Here is a 25,819-nt window from a genome sequence, read left to right on the forward strand (position 1 = left end):
CGGCTGTTATTATCCATGCTGCCGAACGTTCCATACCTCGTACTACTTCTTCTTCACGTCGCGTTTCCGTCCCCTGGTGGAACGAGGCTTGTAGGGACGCTATCCGTGCTCGACGACGTGCTTTACGCACCTTTCGCCGCCATCCTACGTTGGCGAATTGTATTGAATACAAACGACTCCGAGCGCAATGCCGTAGAGTCATCAAAGACAGCAAAAAAGCTTGCTGGGCCTCTTTCACGAGCTCCTTTACCAGTTTTACTCCCTCTTCCGTTGGTTGGGGTAGCCTGCGCCGGCTGTCGGGCATTAAGGCCCACTCCTCAGTACCTGGCCTGACCTCAGGTAATGAGGTCCTTGTTGATCCTGTGGCTGTCTCCAACGCCTTTGGCCGCATTTTCGCGGAGGTTTCAAGCTCCGCCCATTACCATCCTGCCTTCCTTCCAAGGAAAGAGGCAGACGAGGCTCGGCGACCTTCCTTCCACTCGCTGAATCTGGAAACGTACAATGCCCCCTTTACTATGCGGGAACTCGAACGTGCGCTTGCACTGTCCCGGTCCTCTGCTCCGGGGCCAGATGCCATTCACGTTCAGATGCTGGCACACCTTTCTCCGGCGGGCAAAAGCTTCCTTCTTCGTACCTACAATCGCGTCTGGACCGAAGGTCAGGTCCCCATGCGTTGGCGTGACGCCGTTGTTCCTATACCCAAACCCGGGAAGGATAGACACCTTCCTTCTAGTTACCGCCCCATTTCTCTTACAAGCTGTGTCTGTAAGGTGATGGAGCGCGTGGTTAATGCTCGGTTAGTTTGGATTCTTGAATCTCGACGACTACTTACTAATGTCCAATGCGGCTTTCGTCGCCGCCGCTCCGCTGTTGACCACCTTGTGACCTTGTCGACATTCATCATGAACAACTTTTTGCGAAGGCGCCAAACGGTAGCCGTGTTCTTCGACTTGGAGAAGGCTTATGATACCTGTTGGAGAGGAGGTATCCTCCGCACTATGCACAAGTGGGGCCTACGCGGTCGTCTGCCCCTTTTTATTGATTCCTTTTTAACGGATCGAAAGTTTAGGGTACGTGTGGGTTCCGTATTGTCCGACGTCTTCCTTCAGGAGAACGGAGTGCCTCAGGGCTCCGTCTTGAGCGTAGCCCTTTTTGCCATCGCGATCAATCCAATTATGGATTGCATTCCACCTAATGTCTCAGGCTCTCTCTTTGTCGATGACTTCGCGATCTACTGCAGTGCCCAGAGAACATGCCTCCTGGAGCGCTGCCTCCAGCGTTGTCTAGACAGCCTCTACTCATGGAGCGTGGCAAATGGCTTCCGGTTCTCTGAAGAGAAGACGGTTTGTATCAACTTTTGGCGATATAAAGCGTTCCTTCCGCCATCCTTACATCTCGGTCCCGTTGTTCTCCCATTCGTGGACACAACTAAGATTCTAGGGCTCACGTTGGACCGGAAACTGTGTTGGTCTCCACATGTCTCTTATTTGGCGGCCCGTTGTACACGTTCCCTTAATGCCCTCAGAGTTCTTAGCGGTTCATCTTGGGGAGCGGATCGCACTGTCCTGCTTCGCTTGTATCGGTCCATAGTCCGATCGAAGCTGGATTATGGGAGCTTCGTCTACTCGTCCGCTCGGCCATCCCTCTTACGCCGGCTCAACTCCATCCACCATCGGGGGATACGTCTTGCGACCGGAGCCTTCTACACTAGTCCTGTCGAGAGTCTTTATGCTGAAGCTGCCGAGTTATCATTGACCTACCGGCGCGACATACTGCTGTGTCGGTATGCCTGCCGGCTGTTGTCTATGCCCGAACACCCCTCTTACAAGTCCTTCTTCGCCGATTCTCTCGACCGTCAGTACGGGTTGTATGTGTCTGCCCTGCTGCCCCCCGGAGTCCGCTTCCGTCGCCTGCTTCGACAATTGGATTTTGCCCTCCCTACCACCTTCAGAGAGGGTGAGAGCCCGACACCACCTTGGCTCCAGGCTCCAGTTCGTATTTATCTCGACCTCAGCTCACTCCCGAAGGAGGGTACTCCGGCTGCAGTGTATTGCTCACGGTTTGTCGAACTTCGTGCTCGACTTGCTGGTCACACCTTTATTTACACCGATGGCTCCAAAACTGACGATGGTGTCGGCTGTGCCTTTGTCGTCGGGACCGCCACCTTTAAATACCGGCTCCTTGACCAATGTTCCAGCTTTACGGCCGAGCTTTTTGCTCTCCATCAGGCCATTCAGTATGCCCGCCGCCACCGCCATTCATCGTATGTACTCTGCACTGACTCACTCAGTGCTCTTCAGAGCCTTGGGGCTCCCTATCCGGTCCATCCCTTGATTCAACGAATACAGCAGTCCCTCCATTCTTTCGCTGATAATGGCGGTTCTGTCAGCTTTCTGTGGGTCCCCGGACATGTAGGAGTGCCTGGGAATGAGGCTGCGGATGCTGCAGCCAAGGCTGCAGTCCTCCAGCCTCGGCCAGCCTCCCATTGTGTCCCGTCATCTGACGTGGGGATGTATGTAAGAGGCTTGTGTCCTTGTGGTGGGATGCTTGGTCATCCCTCCAAGGAAACAAGCTCCAGGCAGTAAAACCGCTCCCAACTGCTTGGACAACTTCCTCCCGACCATCTCGGCGCGAGGAGGTCCTTCTGACCAGGTTGCGGATTGGGCATTGCCGGTTTAGCCACCGCTACCTGCTCTCTGGTGACCCAGCCCCGCAGTGCCCTTGTGGTCAGGCATTAACGGTGCGCCATGTTTTATTGTCGTGTCCCCGTTTTAGTCAATTTCGTGTTGTCCTGTCCCTGCCATCTACCTTACCGGATGTTTTAGCTGATGACGCTCGAGCAGCTGCTCGTCTTCTGCGTTTTATAACTTTAACTGGCTTGACCAAAGACATTTAACCTTTTTACTTATTTCATCTGCATCTTTGTCGGGTCCTTTTGATGTCCCCCCATCCCCTTGAGTTTTAGCAGGTTCCTTGTGCTCTAACACCAGTGACTGGGCGCTAATGACCTCAGCAGTTGAGCGCCCTTAAACCCTACCAAAAAAAAAAAAAAGTTTCCAAATCTGGCATAGTATAATTGTTGCAGAAATGCAAACCTAATGTCACACAAAGTCCCTAGAGTCTCTTGATCGATCATTGCAAGATTTGCATGAAAATACCAGACCTTTTGGGAACGCATTCATGTTCCTTGCAGGAGATTTTAGGCAGACGCTAGCTATAATTTCGCTGTCGAAACCAGCGGACGAAATATATGCTTTCCTGAAATACTCTTTGTGGCGGCACGTGAAGACGTTGAAATTAATTACAAACATGCGTGTACGGCTGCAAAACGATCGATCATCTGAGGCATTCCACATCAGTTGTTGGTCTCGTTGATATGACCTCAGGAATAATTTGACTAACTCACAATTTCTGCAATTTAATGGCGTCAGAACAAGACTTGGTTGAAAAAGTATTCCCTATATTCAAGAAAATAAGTAGCAATAGTGGCTGAGTCAAAGAGCTGTTCTCGCCGCCAAGAACATGAGCTTCTATGAACTAAACATTACTCAATCTAACGTTCAAACGAGGCAGTGGGATACGAGTCCGTTGACACTGTTGTGGAAGCAGATGAAGCAGTTAACTGTCCAAGAAAATTTGAAAATCATCTCGATCTCCCTGGAACGCCGCCGCTCATACTGCAACCGAAAATCGGTGTGCCAATTATCATGCTGCGAAACATCAACTAGCCAAAGCATTGCAACGGCACACGGCTTGTAGCAAAAAAATTAATGAGCAGTGTCATAGAAGCAACAATCTTGACAGAACCACTCGTAGATGAACATGTCCCCATTTACCGCATACCTGTATTTCCATCGGATATACCAATTCATCTGCTTAAGAGATTGCAAATCCTCATTCGACTGGCGTTTCCAATTACGATTAAGAAATATAACAGCTAATCTTCAGAAGCGTTCGGTTTACTTCTGCAGATGGATTGGTTCTCTCGTGGACAATTACACTGAAGCGGCAAAGAAACTGGTATAAGCATGCGTATTGAGATAAGAACTATGTAAAAAGGCAGAACATGGCGTTGCGTTTGGCAACGTCTATGTAAGACAAGTGTCTGGTGCAGTTGTCAGATCGGTTACAAAGCAAGTTACCAAGATTTAAGTGAGTTTGAACGTGGTGTTATAATTGGTTCACGAGCGATGGGACACTGCAACTTCTCCGAGGTAGCGATGAAGGGGGAATTTTCCCATACGACCATTTCACGAATGTACCGTGAATATCAGGAGTCCGGTGAAACATCGAATCTCCGACATCGCAGCGCCAAGAGAAAGATCCTGCAAGAACGGCAACAACGACGATTGAAGAGAATCCTTCAGCTTGACAGCAGTTCCCCAACGGCTGCAGATTTCAATGCTGGCCCATCAACAAGTTTCATCATGATAACCATTCAACGAAACATAATAGATATGAGCTTTCGGAGCCGGCGGTCCACTCGTGTACCCTTGATGAATGCACAACACATAGATTTACGCCTCGCCTGACCCGTCAACACCGACACTGGACTGTTGACAACTGAAAACATGTTGCCTGGTCGGACGAGTCTCGTTTCAAATTGTATTGAATGGATGGACGTGTACGGGTATGGAGACAACCCCATGAATCCATGGACCCTATAGGAGACTTTTCAAGCTGGTGGAGGCTTGGTGATGGTGTGGGGCGTGTGCAGTTGGAGTGATATTGGACCTCCGATAGGTCTAGATACGCCTCTGACAGATGACGTAAGCACCCTGTCTGATGACCTGCGTCCATTCATGTCCATTGTGCATTCCGACGGATTTGGTCAATTCCAGCAGGACAATGCGACATCCCACACGTCCACAATTGCTACAGAGTGGCTCCAGGAACACTCATCTGAGTTTAAACACTTCCGCTGGCCACCAAACTCGCCAGACATGAAGATTATTCAGCATAGCTGGGATGCCTTCCAACGTGCTGTCTAGGAGAGATCTCCACCCCCTACTGCTATAATGGATTTATGGACAGCCCGGTAGGATTGGTGTCAGTTCCCTCCATGCAGTGTCGTGTTGCGGCTACGTGCTCGTCTGGGTCCTTCACGATATTAGGCAGGTGTACCAGGTTCTTTGGCTCTTCAGCTACACAGGTGTGTCGCATTTTTAGAGTCGCCGAATGGAACAACAAAAATATTGTATACGCACAATCATTTTGAAATTAAACATATTAGAAACGAAAGCTTTCTCTTTTCTTTCTTTTCTTTTTAACGTAAGTCATTGCAAAGCGTGGCCAGGTACAGCTAGTTGGCAATAAGAATTTTAATTACATAGAAGTAATTTACTATGGCGCCGATATAATAATTTTTTTAGCCTATAGTTGACTACGCGCGTAAAATTTACAGTCTCTTGCGACAACTTTGATGAAGTAACTGGATTAAAAATTCATTTAAAACTCATAGCCTGAGTGTCCGTGCTCGATACATAAAATAGTTGGCTGACGTTTCGTCTTCGAACTGCGGAGATATCTTCGAAGGTAAAGCGATAACTGTTACTTCTGCGGACGGGGATGGGTTGGGGGGGGGGGGGGGGGGGAGGGGAGTAGTCGGAGACGAAACATGAGGGAATAATTTTATATATCGACCACGGACTCTCTGTCAGGATGTTTTAACTGAAGTAAACACCGGACGTAACAGCCTACATTCTGAGAGAGCATTAAAGTGTCGTGCATCACTTGAAAAAATAATAAAAAACAATGTTTACATGATCAATACGTGTTGTCAAATACATCTCAACTTTACAGAGAGGCAAAATTTTGTTGCAGGAGGAGTCACTAATTTGTTTTACTATTTATTAAACAAAATCGCCTTCATCTCGTTCTATTAACTGTTAGGACCGCTCACACCAATGACCCTGGTGGTAGCTACATACCGATATTTTAGTATTAAATCTGAAGATACCTCATTCGGTATAAACTGGTCATAACATTTCATAAAACGTGGTCTAGGATGTTCTGTGCTTTACAGCTTTTCCACTTTTTCCTCTATACAAATATGTGTGACTCTCGTCATCAGTGAACAGAAGAGCCGGACGTGGTGGCCGAGCGGTTCAGTCTGGCACCGCGCGACCGCTACGGTTGCAGGTTCGAATCCTGCCTTGGGCATGGATGTGTGTGATGTCCTTAGGTTAGTTAGGTTTAAGCAGTTCTAAGTTCTAGGGGACTGATGACCTCAGATGTTAAGTCCCATAGTGCTCAGAGCCATTTGAACCATTTTTTGAACAGAAGACAACATAACAGACAGAAATGTCGATGCTAAGACGTGAGTTGAATTAGAATTCTAGTAAATTTTATTACTATTGCAAAAGTTGTTCAAAATATTTGGTAATTACCTCGTCGTCGTCACGATGTTAAACCCTAATCTTTTCTTCCTTCCATCAAAATATTCAGCTGCTTCTCAGCGTCCAGACGTTTTGTAAGAGACAACATTCGTTTTGGCGAAATAGAAAGGAAAACACGAAAGTTTAACTAAAACACATTTTGGGTAGGTCAGGTAGAAACTAAACTCTTTTGGATCCTCTTTCCGGAATTATTTGAAAGAATTTCTCGACCTTTATTAGTCACTCCAGGATCCTTGTAACACTGGATGTACAATGAGGTGATAGTCATGGGATAACGATGTGCTCATATACAAATGGCGGTAGTACTGCGTACACAAGATACAAAAGGGCAGTGCATTGGCATACGTTTCACCTGTACTCGTATGATTCATGTGAAAAGATTTCCGACGTGATTATGGTCCCAAGACAGGAATTAACAGACTCTGAATGCGGAATGATAGTTGGAGCTGGACGCATGGGACATTCTGTCTCTAAAATTGTTAGGGAAGTCAACATTCCGAGATCCCAGTGTCAAGAGTGTGCCGAGAATACCAGATCTGATGCATTACCGCTCACTACGGTCAATGCAGTGGCCGACATTCTTCACTTAACGACCGTGAGCAGCGGCGTTATCGTAGGGTTTTCAGTGGTGAAAGACAAGCAGCACTACGTGAAATAACCGAAGAAATCAATGTGGGACAGTGCGCTGAAACAGCAGGCAACCGACGCGAGTGCCTTTGCTAACGGCACGACATCGCTTGCAGTGGCTGTCTTCGGCTCGTCACCATATCTTTTGGACCCTAGACGACTGATAAAATGTGGCCTGGTCAGATGAGTCCCAATTTCAGTTGGTAAGAACTGATGGTGGGGTTCGAGTGTGACGCAGACCCCACGAAGTCATGGACCCAAGTTGTCAACAAGGAACTGTGCAAGTTGATGGTAGCTTCGTAATGGTGTGGGCTGTGTTAACATGGAATGGAATGGGTTCTCTGGTGCAACTGAACCGATCATTGACTGGAAATTTTTATGTTCAATTACTTGGAGACCATTTGCAGCCATTCATCTGCTTCATGTTCGCGAAAAACTATGGATCTTTTGTGGATGGCCGGTAACTGTGACCGAGCGGTTCTAGGCGATTCAGTCCGGAACCGCACTGCTGCTACGGTCGCAGATTCGAATCCTGCCTCGGGCATGGACGTGTGTGATGTCCTTAGGTCTAAAATGGTCAAATGGCTCTGAGCACTATGGGACTTAACTTCTGAGGTCATCAGTCCCCAAGAACTTAGAACTAGTTAAACCTAACTAACCTAAGGACATCACATACATCCATGCCCGAGGCAGGATTCGAACCTGCGACCGTAGCGGTTGCGCGGTTCCAGGCTGTAGCGCCTAGAACCGCTCGCCACTCCGGCCGGCGATGTCCTTAGGTTAGTTAGGTTTAAGTAGTTCTAAGTCTAGAGGACTGATGACCTCAGATGTTAAGTCCCATAATGCTTAGAGCCACTTGTTTTGTGAATGACGAAGCGCAATGTCGCGGGGTCGCAATGGTTCGCGCCTGGTTTGAAGAACATTCTGGACAATCCGAGCGAATGATCTGGCCACGAAGATCGCCAGATGTGAATCACATGGAACAGTTGTGGGACGAAACTGAGATGTCAGTTCATGCACAAAGTTCTTCACCGGCAACACTTACGCAATATTATGGACGTCCATAGATGCAGCAAGGTGCAATATTCACATGCACATTCACATGCAGTTGTACTGATTTATGTCACCGCCCCTTTAATTAAAGGATTAAGAATAGATTCGTTCCTGGAAACCGCATTTGTTCAGATACACAAACGAACTTCCTATAATGTTTGCGGCTTTGTTTCTCCAAGTACATCTACTCGTTTCAAGCGCTCTGTGTGTTTTTGATCTTGGGGAAACAGATAGTGATTTATATCCTCTAATACGATTAGAGAAATGATTACTTGCATTACTACAAAAAAGCCATAATTTGGATGTCGTAGAATTTACTGATCAAAGCGAGCAGCGTCTGACGTAATGCGTAGTACGTATTAGAAGCTAAAACGGCGGTTTATTTCAGAAAAGAAAGCTGTTAGTCACAACTGATACCGAGAAATCTACAAAATAAGCAACTTTAGTTTTCCATAAGAGGTATTCACACATTTCCGCATAAAGAAACTTTAATAGCAACACTGTTAACTAACATAAAGCACAAAAAATGTGGCTCAGATGTTTTATACTCCGGTCTTAGATGCGGATAAGGTTTCAGATTTTCCTTTCACCACTTTATTTTTAATTTAGCGCTTATCGATTTGGCATTTCACTTACGTTGTTGCCCGCATCTCGTGGTCGTGCGGTAGCGTTCTCGCTTCCCACGCCCGGGTTCCCGGGTTCGATTCCCGGCGGGGTCAGGGATTTTCTCTGCCTCGTGATGGCTGGGTGTTGTGTGCTGTCCTTAGGTTAGTTAGGTTTAAGTAGTTCTAAGTTCTAGGGGACTGATGACCATAGATGTTTAGTCCCATAGTGCTCAGAGCCATTTGAACTTACGTTGTTGAGCAACAAGTACCAACATATAAAAAAAAAAAGAATTCATTGATATCAATATCGTTCCTGAGTTAGTGCGAGACCGTTTCATTTTGCCGTCGTATTTTGTCTTAGATGATGGTGAACATCGTGACTGCCTGTTTTCTTCTATTGTGCCTCGCGAAAATTACAGGAACTTTGTCACTGTTGTTCCCATTGTCATGTCTCTTGTTCCACGTTGTGGTTACGCTAGGCAGAAATCAGGCTATACGAGCTTCTGAACAGCAATTAACAACGAAGCGTTGATGGGTGTCTGCTCAGCACCCGGAAACTGCTGATATGAATGCATTGTGTACCTATTGTCCATTTAACACTGGCTCAGTTTACGCTTGTCGCACATATCCGAGCACCAAGCGTGACGTATTTAGTGTTGCTGGCACGATACAAGTTATCCTTCGGTCAGCAAACACTCATATTGCAAATGGCGTCATCGGCGCTCTCTGTGTATTCTGTTATCGGTCCTTACCAAACGATTCCCTCTAGTTTAGAAACAGCGGATGTAACACGACCTCTGAGTAAATATTTCTGCGAAAGGACACTTATCGTGTTTTCAGTCATGGATTTCGGCGTGGTTGTTGCATCTCACAATAATTCCATATGTAAAACCATATCTAAAGTCAGTTTTCGATGCTCAGTTTTACCTTTAGCTCACTTTCCTGATATATTTTCTCTATTTATGTTTACTTTTTCTTATCGTAGTAAACTGATTTATTTCCATAATAGTGCAATTCCATAGTTGTAGAGTGAAACTCTCAAAGGTGTTAAGTGTCAAAATGTATATAATTCTGATTTTAGATCAGAAAGTGCTTTAAGCCAAAGCCGTTTTCCTCTCAAAAGAGATATTTCTCGGTTCATCGTCTGCGAGTTGCAACTGATGGCGACAGATGGTACTACTTCTTTTATGATCATGCCTGCCAGTACAGAGTCTAAAGAGAAGAAACGTCCAGCACTTGGGATACGTGATTTTCATGCTAAACTTGATTATGTTAAATTTTGATATAAACTGAAACCATTATGTAGGTTAGGTATTATTAATTTGGTAATTTACATCTTTATAATTCATTTGTGCAGAAAACATGAAATGCATATTCCAGTGCGGAGAATTCAACAAAGATTCAGAGCTGCACGTCTGCACTAAATTCTTCAACCTAGATGGTACAAGCCAGAAGAATTCTCTTACGCAGTATGTTTCTCTTGGAGAGGCTCAGATGCACCGAAAACGTAATAACGAGAGTAAAGGTACCAGTAGGCGGCAGTTTACTGAAACGTACCCTAGATGGGGAAGAGAATTTGACACAGGTTCGAAAAAACACATTCATGAACAAGTATAACGTAGGTCGCAAAAAACATAAGTGATAATTTCTAAAAAGAAAATGGCCGATATAGTGTACATCGACAATAGTAAAACTAATCTGAGCTGACTAAGGTGAGAAATGCCACTCGGCAGCCATACGCACACGTACACATGGCGGTAGTGTCGTGTAGACAAGGTATAAAAGGGAGCTGTCAGCGACAGCGTCAGAGGAGCCATCATTTGTACTCAAATGATCCATGTGGAAGGGTTTCCGATGTGATTATAGCGGCGTGATGGGGGATTAACGTACTTTCAACGCTCAATGAGACGTCCTGCTAGACGCATGGGGCGTTACGTTTCGGAAACCGTTAATGATTTCAGTATCCTGAGATACATAGTGTCAAGAGTGTGCTGAGAATACCAAATTTCTCGCATTCCCTTTCACCACGGACAACGCAGTGGCCGAGCGTCTTCATTCAACGACCGAGAGCAGCGGCTTTTGCGCAGCGTTGCAGGGCTAACAGACAAAATCATTGTGGGACGTACGACGAGCGTATACGTTAGGACAGTGCGGTGCAATTTGGCGTTAATGGACTATGGCAGCAGGCGACCAATGCGAGTGCCTCTGCTTACAGATCGCATCGCCTGTAGCGCCTCTCCTAGGCTCGTAACGATATCGGTTGGACCCTAGACGACTGGAGAACCGTGCCCTGGTCAGATAAGCCCATATTTCAGTTGGCGGGAGCTGATGGTATCGTTGTATTGTGGCGCGGACCCACGAATCGATGGACAAAGGTTGTCAACAAGGCACTGTGTAAGTCAGTGGTGGCTGGTGGCTCTATCATAGCGTGGACCGTGTTTATATGGAATGGACTGGGACCTCTGGTCCAAATTAACCGAACATTGACTGGAAATAGTCATGTTCGGCTACCTGTAGACCAATTGTAGCTATTCATACACTTCATATTCCCAAACATTTTTATGACAGAGCGCCTTATCACCGATTTGAAGAACATTCTGGACAGTTTGAGCTTATGATCTGGTCACCCAGATCTCCTGAAATGAATCCCAATCGAGCATTTGTAGGACATAATCTAAAGGCCAGTTCGTGCACAAAATCCTGCATTGAAAAACACTTGCGCTATTATGGACGGCTCAGTTTTTTTGCAGGAGACTTCTAACAGCTTATTGAGTTCAAGCCACGTCCAGCTCTACGCCGGGCAAGAGGAGCTTCGACTCGATATTTGGAGGTATCCCGTAACTTACGTTGTCTTATTGCACACAGATGATGACGAGTGTAGAGTAAAAAATCATCTCAATTAGTTTCCGAGAAATGGAATCCATTCTAGACGTGAATATCCACAGACCGTCAGTTGCGTTTAATGAAATATTTCCAAACAACGAAGTTGGATGCACATACTGTAAGAAGATCTTTAAACAAAAAATTTTCCTGAACTGAAATCCCGTCGTCGGACGGTACATAAATGTAAAACCTGCGACGAACTGCAATGCGAAATTCGAGGGCAAAGTGCACAAACTTTACGTGCAAGAAAGGTGCTAGAATTGCACCGGTGTAAAGCACAGAGTACTGTAGACAAGATGAAAGCCAAACGTGCTCTTTCTCAAAAGGCGGGAGGTCAAATATCTACACTATTGGCAAACGGATATTCATTGGACAAATATATTATACTAGAACTGACATGTGATTACATTTTCACGCAATTTGGTTGCATAGAACCTGAGAAATCAGTACCCAGAACAACCACTTCTGGCCGTAATAACGGCCTTGATATGCCTGGGCATTGAGTCAGAGCTTGGATGGCGTGCACAGGTACAGCTGCCCACACGATACCACAGTTCATCAAGAGTAGTGACTGGTGTATTGTGACGAGCCAGTTGCTCGGTCATCATTGACCAGACGTTTTCAATTGGTGAGAGATCTGGAGAATGTGCTGGTCAGGGCAGCAGTCGAACATTTTCTTTATCCAGAAACGCCCGTACAGAACCTGCAACATGCAGTCGTGCATTATCCTGCTGAAATGTAGGGTTTTGCGGGGATCGAATGAATGACCGAGGCGTGTAACAAATAACCCTCCATACCATCACACCGGGTGAGACGCCAGTATGGCGATGACGAATACACGCTTCCAATGTGCGTTCACCGCGATGTCGCCAAACACGGATGTGACCATCTAGCTGCTGTAAAAGCCGAGTGGAGGGTCTGAATCAGAGGCTGAGACGGTTCTGCGACCGTGTGGGCTGCAGATTCCTCGACTTGCGCCATAGGGTGGTGGGGTTTCGGGTTCCGCTGGATAGGAGTCCGCTACACGCAACAAGCGGCTACACGGGTAGCAGGGGTTGTGTGGCGTGGGCTGGGCGGTTTTTTTAGGTTAGATGGCCTTGGGCAAGTACAGAAAGGGCAACAGCCTCAACGGGTGCGGGGCAAAGTCAGGACATGCGGGGACCAAGCAGCAATCGGTATTGTAATTGTCAACTGTCGAAGCTGCGTTGGTAAAGTACCAGAACTTCAAGCGCTGATAGAAAGCACCGAAGCTGAAATCGTTATAGGTACAGAAAGCTAGCTTAAGCCAGAGATAAATTCTGCCGAAATTTTTACAAAGGTACAGACGGTGTTTAGAAAGGATAGATTGCATTCAACCGGTGGTGGAGTGTTCGTCGCTGTTAGTAGTAGTTTATCCTGTAGTGAAGTAGAAGTGGATAGTTCCTGTGAATTCTTATGGGTGGAGGTTACACTCAACAACCGAACTAGGTTAATAATTGGCTCCTTTTACCGACCTCCCGACTCAGCAGCATTAGTGGCAGAACAACTGAGAGAAAATTTGGAATACATTTCACATAAATTTTCTCTGCATGTTATAGTCTTAGGTGGAGATTTCAATTTACCAGATATAGACTGGGACACTCAGATGTTTAGGACGGGTGGTAGGGACAGAGCATCGAGTGACATTATACTGAGTGCACTATCTGAAAATTACCTCGAGCAATTAAACAGAGAACCGACTCGTGGAGATAACATCTTGGACCTACTGATAACAAACAGACCCGAACTTTTCGACTCTGTATGTACAGAACAGGAATCAGTGATCAAAAGGCCGTTGCAGCATCCCTGAATATGGAAGTTAATAGGAATATAAAAAAAGGGAGGAAGGTTTATCTGTTTAGCAGATTTCAGACTACCTAACAGATCAAAACGAAAATTTCTGTTCCGACACTGACAATGTTGAGTGTTTATGGAAAAAGTTCAAGGCAATCGTAAAATGCGTTTTAGACAGGTACGTGCCGAGTAAAACTGTGGGGGACGGGAAAAACCCACCGTGGTACAACAACAAAGTTAGGAAACTACTGCGAAAGCAAAGAGAGCTCCACTCCAAGTTTAAACGCAGCCAAAACCTCTCAGACAAACAGAAGCTAAACGATGTCAAAGTTAGCGTAAGGAGGGCTATGCGTGAAGCGTTCAGTGAATTCGAAAGTAAAATTCTATGTACCGACTTGACAGAAAATCGTAGGAAGTTCTGGTCTTACGTTAAATCAGTAAGTGGCTCGAAACAGCATATCCAGACACTACGGGATGATGATGGCATTGAAACAGAGGATGACACGCGTAAAGCTGAAATACTAAACGCCTTTTTCCAAAGCTGTTTCACAGAGGAAGACAGCACTGCAGTTCCTTCTCTAAATCCTCGCACAAACGAAAAAATGGCTGACATCGAAATAAGTGTCCAAGAAATAGAAAAGCAACTGGAATCACTCAACAGAGGAAAGTCCACTGGACCTGACGGGATACCAATTCAATTCTACACAGAGTACGCGAAAGAACTTGCCCCCCTTCTAACAGCCGTGTACCGCAAGTCTCTAGAGGAACGGAGGGTTCCAAATGATTGGAAAAGAGCACATATAGTCCCAGTCTTCAAGAAGGGTCGTCGAGCAGATGCGCAAAACTATAGACCTATATCTCTGACGTCGATCTCTTGTAGAATTTTAGAACATGTTTTTTGCTCGCGTACCATATCATTTCTGGAAACCCAGAATCTACTATGTAGGAATCAACATGGATTCCGGAAACAGCGATCGTGTGAGATCCAACTCGCTTTATTTGTTCATGAGACCCAGAAAATATTAGATACAGGCTCCCAGGTAGATGCTATTTTTCTTGACTTCCGGAAGGCGTTCGATACAGTTCCGCACTGTCGCCTGATAAACAAAGTAAGAGCCTACGGAATATCAGACCAGCTGTGTGGCTGGATTGAAGAGTTTTTAGCAAACAGAACACAGCATGTTGTTATCAATGGAGAGACGTCTACAGACGTTAAAGTAACCTCTGGCGTGCCACAGGGGAGTGTTATGGGACCATTGCTTTTCACAATATATATAAATGACCTAGTAGATAGTGTCGGAAGTTCCATGCGGCTTTTCGCGGATGATGCTGTAGTATACAGAGAAGTTGCAGCATTAGAAAATTGTAGCGAAATGCAGGAAGATCTGCAGCGGCTAGGCACTTGGTGCAGGGAGTGGCAACTGACCCTTAACACAGACAAATGCAATGTGTTGCGAATACATAGAAAGAAGGATCCTTTATTGTATGATTATATGATAGCGGAACAAACACTGGTAGCAGTTACTTCTGTAAAATATCTGGGAGTATGCGTGCGGAACGATTTGAAGTGGAATGATCATATAAAATTAATTGTTGGTAAGGCGGGTACCAGGTTGGGATTCATTGGGAGAGTGCTTAGAAAATGTAGTCCATCAACAAAGGAGGTGGCTTACAAAACACTCGTTCGACCTATACTTGAGTATTTCTCGTCAGTGTGGGATCCGTACCAGATCGGTTTGACGGAGGAGATAGAGAAGATCCAAAGAAGAGCGGCGCGTTTCGTCACAGGGTTATTTGGTAACCGTGATAGCGTTACGGAGATGTTTAATAAACTCAAGAGGCAGACTCTGCAAGAGAGGCGCTCTGCATCGTGGTGTAGCTTGCACGCCAGGTTTCGAGAGGGTGCGTTTCTGGATGAGGTATCGAATATATTGCTTCCCCCTGCTTATACCTCCCGAGGAGATCACGAATGTAAAATTAGAGAGATTAGAGCGCGCACGGAGGCTTTCAGACAGTCGTTCTTCCCGCGAACCATACGCGACTGGAACAGGAAAGGGAGGTAATGACAGTGGCACGTAAAGTGCCCTCCTCCACACACCGTTGGGTGGCTTGCGGAGTATAAATGTAGATGTAGATTCAATAACATTCCTTCTCAATCACTGCTTCACTTTCATGTCATTCGACACTGCTTCATATTCATATCATCGACCCTTATAACTGTAGTCTGACTTCTGTACAATGTGTTAATAATCTTTCGTTCCCAGTGTATTATCACTGGTACCGTAAATATTTCATACAACGCGTTTCAGTCAACATTATCAAAACCTTTCTTCTAATCTCCAAATGCGAGAAAACGTGGGTTTACCTTTAAGATAAGTCATAGAAGCATAATTGCCTTCCGTCTTTATTTCCCCGAGCCCACCTTCTAGCAGTTTTTCCATTTTTCTGTGAATAATTCGTGTCAGTATTTTGCAACCATGACTTTTTAAACTATTGATTCGGTTGTATTCCCACCTGTCAGCATCTTTAAAATACGCTTGGAGACAAAGAGCGATGTACCAAGATGAAATCATCCGATTGCGACGGAAATGTGACGTAAATGTACACGCAAACAAATGATTACAGTTTCAGAAAAAAATTGATGATTTATTCAAGAGAAAGAACTTCACAAATTGAGGGAAGTCAATAACGTGTTGGTCCACGTCTGGCCCCTATGCAAGTAGTTATTTGGTTTTGCATTCATTCATAGAGGAGCTGGATGTATTGAGGGACATCGTGCTAAATTCTGTCCAAGGGGCTTATTAGATGGTCAAAGTCTTGAGCTGATTACAGGATCTTGTCCACGACGCTGCAAACGTTCTCAATCAGGGAGATATGCGGCGATCTTGCTGGTCAAGGTGGGCTCATCTGTTCTTCATTTGTCCTCTTCCATTTCTGTAACACTGCCTTCAATTTTTGTATAGACATTCTGTATACTCCTTTCACCTTTCAGCTTTCCCTTCTTTGCTTAGGACTGGCCTTCCACTTCAGCTCTTTATATTCATACAGTTGCTTCTCTTTTTTCGAAATCTTTCTTTAATTTTTCAGTGGGAGGCATCTATCTTTCCCCTAGTGAAATATGCTTCTAAAGCCTTACATTTGTCCTCTGATCTTTCTTGATGAGCTATTTTGCAATTACCGGAAGTTTCATTTTTTAGACTTTTGTGTTCCCTTTCGCCTGCTTCAGTTGCTGCATTTTTATATTTTCTCCTTTCATCATTAAATTCATATCTCCTCTCTCATCCAAGGATTTATACTAGCCCTTGTCTTTTTATCTATTTGATCCTCTTCTGCCTTCACTATTTCATCTCTCACAGCTATCCGTTTTTCCTTTACTGTATTACTTTCCTCTGTCCGAGTCAATCGTTGCTTAATGCTCCATCTGAAACTCTCAACAATCTCAGGTTCTTTGAGCTTGTCCAGGTCCGATCTGCTACGTTTTCTACCTTTTTGCAAATTGTTCCACTTTAACCTATGATTCATAACCAATAAATTGTGGTCAGAGTCCACATCTGTTTTTGAAAAGTTCTTACAATTTAAAATCTGGTTCCGAAATTTCTTTCTTACCATTAATAATATAATCTAAAACCCTTCCAATGTCTCCAGGTATCTTCCACGTAAACAACATTTTTCATGATCGTTACACCATGTGTTAGCAATGATTGAATTATGTTCTGTGGAAAAATTCTACCAGGCGGCATCCTCTTCCGGTGTTTGGCTGTAAAAAATACCTGCCTTCATAGCCCAGAAATTCGGAGCGGAAAAGAACGCACAGCCCGTAGTTGCGGTGCAGTGACGGAGCGACGGAGCGGCCTGGTGGCGTCCTCGCGCAACAGCCTGCAGCCAAGGCACTGGATGTACCGTGTATAAACCAGGAAATACGACACTGGTAGCACATTTTAACTGTATTTGGTAAATTTAGAACCGCAATGTATGACTTACATGGAACATAAGTGAATGTCGAAATATTCATCTAATCACCTACTTTAATTTGTTTGCTTCTTAAAGTTAAATGTAAGTCAATACATTTATTACGCTGTCATATTATCTGCGCAAGGAATGTGCATTTGATGGCCTTAAGAGCATATTAAAAAGTGTAAGTGTTCCATAGAATTTAAACGAGCGCCTTCCACTTGGGATTAAAAATGGCGGATTGTTCAGCTTGTACTACACAGTTCTCTACTGCAGCCGAAGACGTCACACAAGATGTAGTCCACGAAAGCTTCAAGCGAGATAAGGCCACCGACCTAACAGAATAACGCCCGCAAGGTGCTGCAAGAAGCAGAACTGCGCCACAGCCCCAAACAGTGGCGCAGCAACGCCCACCGCCACTCCTCTAAGAAACCGCCCAGAACAGTTTTCTCTTCCTGAAGAAGCAGGCGAAACAGGAGAAACGCTCAGCATGCTCTGTCTGTAGAGACGGTGCAGAGCGTCCTGCAGTTACTGCAGTTACTTCAGTTCTTTGCGGTGAATGCGCTACAACCCCTTAGCTCAACCACAGTGAAATAGCATCGCCAGCTGATTGCGTACGGAACTAATCAGTGATTTTTTTTCTGTTTCCCCTTCCAGTTCTTTAAATCTGGACAATAAGAACGTTATCTGTTAAACACACTGAACGGCCAAAAGTCGGGAGACGGCACTGTGATAAGAGGCGGTTGTCGGCTGGTGAGGCCCATGCCGTGCAAGCGGTACATCTACACCAGGGACGAGCTGACTCAGAGCAGAACGTCGATCGTCCCTTATGGCTCTGAGAAGAGAATGTGACCTACCCAGCAAGCAGGCGCAGGAGTTCTACGGGGCAAATTACAGCCATCATAGGCGTCGGCGAGATAGTTAGGGGGAATCTGGGTGCAGACTTCTTATTCATTACAGAGCTCTCTCGTATTTCTAGGAACCGTTGTCTGCAGCTCTACTGTACTGCTGATTTAACACTGAAGACCGCGACGAGAAACAATGCAGCTTTACCAGTCACTATACAGGGTGTTTATAAACAAATATCGGGGTTTTAATGATTTATAATATTTTTTACATTAAACTTACAGTTATAAATGATATGTCAAATGAAAGAGCAACTCCAACAGTTTTACCAATAATCTTATAAATGTTCAATGTGAGCACCATTTGTCACACGGCCTTTCTTTTTTGGTGAACCTACTGTAACCTGCGCTTCTTACATTCATACACTATAGCAATTGCTCTTTCCTCAGCTGGAAGAAGATGAACCAGAGAACTTCATTTTCCAGCAAGATGGTACGCCACCTCACTGGCATAGCGAAGTACGCGATCGATTGAATTTCACTGTACCCAAGCGCTGGATAGGCCGCAAGGGGCCCAATGACGGGGCTTGCTTTGCTTGGCCTCCACGTCCACCCGACCTAACGCCATGCGATTTGTTCCTTTGGGGCTTCATCAAGGATCGTGTGTACGTGCCTCTGCTGCCAGCAGACCTCCCTGAATTAAGAAAGCGGATTGAACCATAACTGAAGACACACTTATCAACGGTTGGGAGGAACTCAGCTATAGACGTGATGTGTGCCGTGTGACAAATGGTGCTCACATTGAACATTAGAAGGATCTTTGTGCAAATGTTTGAGCTGCTCTTTCATTTGATATATCATTTATAACTGTAAGTTCAATATAATAAAATTATAAAGCGTTAAAACCCCGATATTCATCTATAAACACCCTGTATAGTTTAGGTTTTCTTAGTTGTCGCCCAGTTCGTGGAAAATAATCCCGATTCCTTGGTGCGGTTGCGATTTCAGCGTTGGTCAAGTTGGGTGCCAACCTGTACAGAACCGCTCCGAAATCATGACTTCAGTCAGTCTCGTCCCTGTTCAGGCCTTACTGAGCTGCTGAGATAAGGTACTGGTCTGATACCCTGGTGCACTGATTCAGTCGCAGAGTCCAAACAAACACGGCAGTAGCCCATGTGCCAGTCATCTGCCCCAGTTCCCGTAAGGAATGTTCAGAGGTAATGATATACACCCTGATCACTTCCTAGTTACTTTCTAAATTGAAATTAGGGTAAGATGGAGGAAACAAACGTCTGCAAAGAAAACCCAAAGCCAAAACTTGAAATATAAAGTTCATCTGCTACAGGAAGATAACGTAAGGCACTTACATCAGGAAAGACTCACACAGGAATTCCAAATGGTTGAAACTAAAGACAATATTGAAGAAGAATGAGAAAAATTAGAAACATCAATGCTGAAAATAGCTAATGAGGTACTAGGGGAAAGTAAAGTGTCAAACCAAAAAAGCGGTACGAAAATATAGAACACAGTAAGAGTTGACAATATTAAAGAAAAAAAAAATGCTCATGACACCTACTTACAAACAAGGACAAATGAAGCCTGCGAAATATATGAAAAGAAAAGAAATAATGCAAAGACATTTGCCTGGAGCGATTTAGGGAAATTTAAGTCAAGATGGCCAGACGCATATGAGCCGTAGTCCATTTGAAAGCCAGTACAATGTGTTTACCACTGCACCACCTCGTTCGCTAACACCCAACAACAATGGTTCAAATGGCTCTGAGCACTATAGGACTTAACATCTGAGGTCATCAGTCCCCTAGAACTTAGAACTACTTGAACCTAACTAAGCTAAGGACATCACACACATCCATACCCGAGGTAGGATTCGAACTTGCGACCTTCGAGGTCGCGCGCTTCCAGACTGAAGCGCCTAGAACCGCTCGGTCACTTCGGCCGGCCAACAACAATGTGAGCAATTAGAAATACATCTAATGTCAGCGAACGTGTAACTTCATTTACACGGATCACGAAAGTTACACACATCAAAGAGTTTTGCATCACCCCAGTTTAAAGAACTCCTGAAGATAGATGTTGACTGTGGATGTTGTACCACAGTCTGTTTGACTGTTCAGAGATGTCACTAAACCCGGCCAAAGATGTAAACAACCATGCATGAGCAGCGCCTATTAGACGGAAGGGGTCAGACAGCCGATCAGCTCCGGTTATTCCACCTGGAAGGAGGAACACGGCTTGTGTTGTCTGTAGTTCAACCATGCCTAGACGGTCAATACCACGGTTCGATCGCGTCCACATTGTTACTTTGTGCCAGGAAGGGCTCTCGACAAGGGAAGTGTCCACGCTGTCGGAATAAGCCAAAGACATGTTGTTTGGACATGTAAGAGATACAGAGAGACAGGAACTGTCAATGACATGCCTCGCTCAGGCCGCCCAAGGGCTACTACTGTAGTGGATGACCGCTACCAACGGATTATGGCTTGGAGAAACCCTGACAGCAACGCCACCATATTGAATAACGCTTTTCGTGTAGCCACAGGACATTGTGTTACGACTCAAACTGTGCGCAATAGCCTGCATGATGCGCAACTTCACTCCCGAAGTCCATGATGAGGTCCATCTTTGCGACCACGACACCATGCAGCGAGGTACAGATGGGCCCCACAACATGCCAAATGGACCGCTTAGGATTGGCATCACGTTCTCTTCACCGATGAGTGTCGCATATGCCTTCAACCAGACACCCGTCGGAGAAGTGTTTGGAGGCAACCCGTTCAGGCTGAACGCCTTAGACACACTGTCCAGCGAGTGCAGCAAGGTTGACGATCCCTGCTGTTTTTGGATGGCATTAGGTGGGGCCGACGTACGCTGCTGGTGGTCGTGGAAGGCCCTGTAACAGCTGTACGATACGTGAATGCCATCCTCCGACCAATACTGCAACCATATTGACAGCATTTGGCGAGGCATTCGCCTTCAAGGACGGCAATTCGCGCCCCCATCGTGCACGTTATTGAGTTCCTTCAGGATAACGACATTGCTATATTATAGTGGCCGGTACGCTCTCCAGACATGAACCCAATCGAACATGCTTGGAATAGACTGAAAAGGGCTGTTAATGGACGACGAGACCCACCAATCACTCTGGGGGATCTACGCCGATTCGCCATTGAGGAGTGGAACAACTTGGACCAACAGTGCCATGATGAACTTGTGGATAGTATGCCATGACGAATACAGGCATGCATCAATGCAAGAGGACGTGCTACTGGGTATGAGAGTTACAGGTGTGTACAACAGTCTGGACCACCAACCTCTGAAGGTCTCGCTGTATGGTGGTACTATATGCAATGTGTGGTTTTCACGAGCAATAAAAATGGCGGAAATGATGTTTATTTTGATCTCTATTCCCATTTTCTGTACAGGTTCTGGAACTCTCGGAACCGAATTCAGATTTTCAAATGTGTGTGAATTCTTAAGGGACCAAACTACTGAGGTCATCGGTCCACAGAGTTACACACTACTGAAATTAACTTAAACAAAATAATGCTAAGAACAACACACACACCCATGCACGAGGAAGAACTCGTACCTCCGGCGGGAGAGGCCGCGCAATCCGTCACAAGGCGCCTTTAGACTGTACGGCAACTCCGCCCGACTCTTGGAACCGAGGTGATGGAAAACTTCTTTTTTGTATGTGTGTACATAGCGCCGTTAGCTGAAAACGCAGATACGCCGTTTAACGATCCTCCACATCCTCCTCACTCTTATCTACCTCCAAAAAACCATGACCAGCTGGACAGACCAGGTGAGGTGCCTCCCATCGGCAGCGACTAGGATGGCTGTGCGTGGCACTCCATGTCTGCCTTCTTTCTGATGTTGCACTGTTGCCTTCTCCGCATGTGCCATGGGGTGACGTATTCTTGCAGAAAGACGACGGCACCGACTTCGATGTTCATTGATCTCCCATTTGGTCTTTTGACATAGTGGAAACAATGGAAGAGCTTGTGCTAAACCTTGACCTAGTGCTTCCACTGCTGACTCAGTGCTGTACTCAGACGGAGCCTGAATTCTCTCGTCAAGTCTGTTACGTCTGGAGGCTCGGGTGTGGAATGCTTGGATGTCGTCACTACAAATGGTGCGTGGAATGCAGCGTCCGCCAACAAATCTTCTCTACTGTAAATTAACCGTATAAATCAAAATGGTTCAAATGGCTCTGAGCGCTATGGGACTCAACATCTGAGGTCATCAGTCCCCTACAACTTAGAACTACTTAAACCTAACTAACCTAAGGACATCGCACACATCCATGCCCGAGGCAGGATTCGAACCTGCGACCGTAGCGGTCACGCGCTTCCAGACTGAAGCGCCTATAACCGCACGGCCACACCGGCCGGCCCGTATAAATCCATCTTGTCAATTAATTTACATTTCAATCGGAGAACATGGGGTGTGACCCGCCCCAGTTTTCAGAGTCAATTAAATTTTTTAATATATGTCAGTACCTGGGGCGTCTCCATCAGGAGATACTGTGGATCTGTGTGCGAGGTTTCAGTCTCCGGAAAATAAACTTGTGATGTTCATTTGGCCAGCGATCGGGCTGTTGTAAATGCCACGACGACCCATGTCATCATATATCTCTTATACGAAGTTTGAGGCGTTTTTCTTCTTGACGTACGATTCGCAAGATCGTCCCTATAATGTCTCCATTGGGGTGGCGAGGTGTTCGTTGAATTTCCGTAGTCCAGATACATGCAAAAAATTTTAAAGTATCGGGACTATAACTTAACCAATGATGTATCACCATGGGATCTGTCCCGTTAGCATTGCAACAGTAACGAAGATGTCTCATCGTCATTAATACTGTCAAAAATTCCAATCGTGACAGCGTAACGCTCTTCACAGTTGTTTGTCTGCTTATTAACAAAAGTGGCCAACTGACGAATGGTGAATTACTGAGGAAGAAGAAAAAATTATTCCACAGCCTTGTTTAACAGTCCATTTTCTGGAATGTGTGAGACTAATAATGCCTAGTCTAAAAATTGTTTATAGCTGCTATGATGAGTTGTATCAACTAGTTACCCCTTATTGCAATAAATGAAGCAATTATGTTTTAAGTTAATCATTAAAATTACGTGAAAGTAACAACCTACACTCCCGGAAATTGAAATAAGAACACCGTGAATTCATTGTCCCAGGAAGGGGAAACTTTATTGACACATTCCTGGGGTCAGATACATCACATGATCACACTGACAGAACCACAGGCACATAGACACAGGCAACAGAGCATGCACAATGTCGGCACTAGTACAGTGTATATCCACCTTTCGCAGCAATGCAGGCTGCTATTCTCCCATGGAGACGATCGTAGAGATGCTGGATGTAGTCCTGTGGAACTGCTTGCCATGCCATTTCCACCTGGCGCCTCAGTTGGACCAGCGTTCGTGCTGGACGTGCAGACCGCGTGAGACGACGCTTCATCCAGTCCCAAACATGCTCAATGGGGGACAGATCCGGAGATCTTGCTGGCCAGGGTAGTTGACTTACGCCTTCTAGAGCACGTTGGGTGGCACGGGATACATGCGGACGTGCACTGTCCTGTTGGAACAGCAAGTTCCCTTGCCAGTCTAGGAATGGTAGAACGATGGGTTCGATGACGGTTTGGATGTACCGTGCACTATTCAGTGTCCCCTCGACGATCACCAGTGGTGTACGGCCAGTGTAGGAGATCGCTCCCCACACCATGATGCCAGGTGTTGGCCCTGTGTGCCTCGGTCGTATGCAGTCCTGATTGTAGCGCTCACCTGCACGGCGCCAAACACGCATGCGACCATCATTGGCACCAAGGCAGAAGCGACTCTCATCGCTGAAGACGACACGTCTCCATTCGTCCCTCCATTCACGCCTGTCGCGACACCACTGGAGGCGGGCTGCACGATGTTGGGGCGTGAGCGGAAGACGGCCTAACGGTGTGCGGGACCGTAGCCCAGCTTCATGGTGACGGTTGCGAATGGTCCTCGCCGATACCCCAGGAGCAACAGTGTCCCTAATTTGCTGGGAAGTGGTGGTTCGGTCCCCTACGGCACTGCGTAGGATCCTACGGTCTTGGCGTGCATCCGTGCGTCGCTGCGGTCCGGTCCCAGGTCGACGGGCACGTGCACCTTCCGCCGACCACTGGCGACAACATCGATGTACTGTGGAGACCTCACGCCCCACGTGTTGAGCAATTCGGCGGTACGTCCACCCGGCCTCCCGCATGCCCACTGTACGCCCTCGCTCAAAGTCCGTCAACTGCACATACGGTTCACGTCCATGCTGTCGCGGCATGCTACCAGTGTTAAAGACTGCGATGGAGCTCCGTATGCCACGGCAAACTGGCTGACACTGACGGCGGCGGTGCACAAATGCTGCGCAGCTAGCGCCATTCGACGGCCAACACCGCGGTTCCTGGTGTGTCCGCTGTGCCGTGCGTGTGATCATTGCTTGTACAGCCCTCTCGCAGTGTCCGGAGCAAGTATGGTGGGTCTGACACACCGGTGTCAATGTGTTCTTTTTTCCATTTCCAGGAGTGTATAATTAACGAATGACAATATTTCGAGTCCAACAAATGTAATATAAAGTATATGTGTTTTTGAGCATACTATAATACTGTAAAATACATTATAGCCGTACATAATCACGATACGAAGTACGTTCAAATGATAAACAAATAACTCGCTTTTTCACAATGCTTTGAACGTAAGACACTGAACGCTTTTTTATAAAAACTTTATAGCAGTAACTTTTCACAAAACTGTCCTATGTGCATAGAAAAATGGATAAGTAGTTTGTGACCAGAGGTGGCTTGTTCTAGTCACTTTTCAGTCATCTTTTCTTCTTATGTGGTAGCCTAGGTGTTCAGCTTACTTGATGTGAATATGTAATATACTGTACTTCAGTATTTTAGCAATATAATCTTTCTTCTTCTTGAAACTTCCTGGCAGATTAAAACTGTGTGCCCGACCGAGACTCGAACTCGGGACCTTTGCCTTTCGCGGGCAAGTGCTCTACCAACTGAGCTACCGAAGCACGACTCACGCCCGGTACTCACAGCTTTACTTCTGCCAGTACCTCGTCTCCTACCTTCCAAACTTTACAGAAGCTTTCCTACGAACCTTGCAGAACTAGTACTCCTCAAAGAAAGGATATTTCTTCTTCTTGTTTATCGCAGCTTTTCCACCACATACTTCTCTTTAACGGAGCCCAGTCTTCTAGTTGGGAAAATATGTCCTGGCTATCACTAATGCATGAGCTTCAGGTTCTACAAAAATGCTCTAGCAACTTTTTGCCCTTTCTCTTTTGACATGTACCCATAGTACAGAAACCGGTGGGGAGAAAATGACACTTTGTCATGTTTTCTAGTGGTCCTCCTATTTTTTGAGCTGAGATGATGACATTTGTTTATAAATGGATCCATCAAGTGTTAAAATTCATTGTTTCTTTTGTTTCTGCTGCATAAACTTTAAAATGACCAAGGCTGCTGGATTCGGTGATAAGTTATATATACCGATCTGCAATAAGCACTCATTCGCCCATTGTCGTGGTCATATGGTAGATAAGAGTGCCCTCTAATGGGAACTAGTGACGG

The sequence above is a fragment of the Schistocerca americana genome, chromosome 1, assembly GCF_021461395.2.
Source record: "Schistocerca americana isolate TAMUIC-IGC-003095 chromosome 1, iqSchAmer2.1, whole genome shotgun sequence".
NCBI lineage: Eukaryota > Metazoa > Arthropoda > Insecta > Orthoptera > Acrididae > Schistocerca > Schistocerca americana.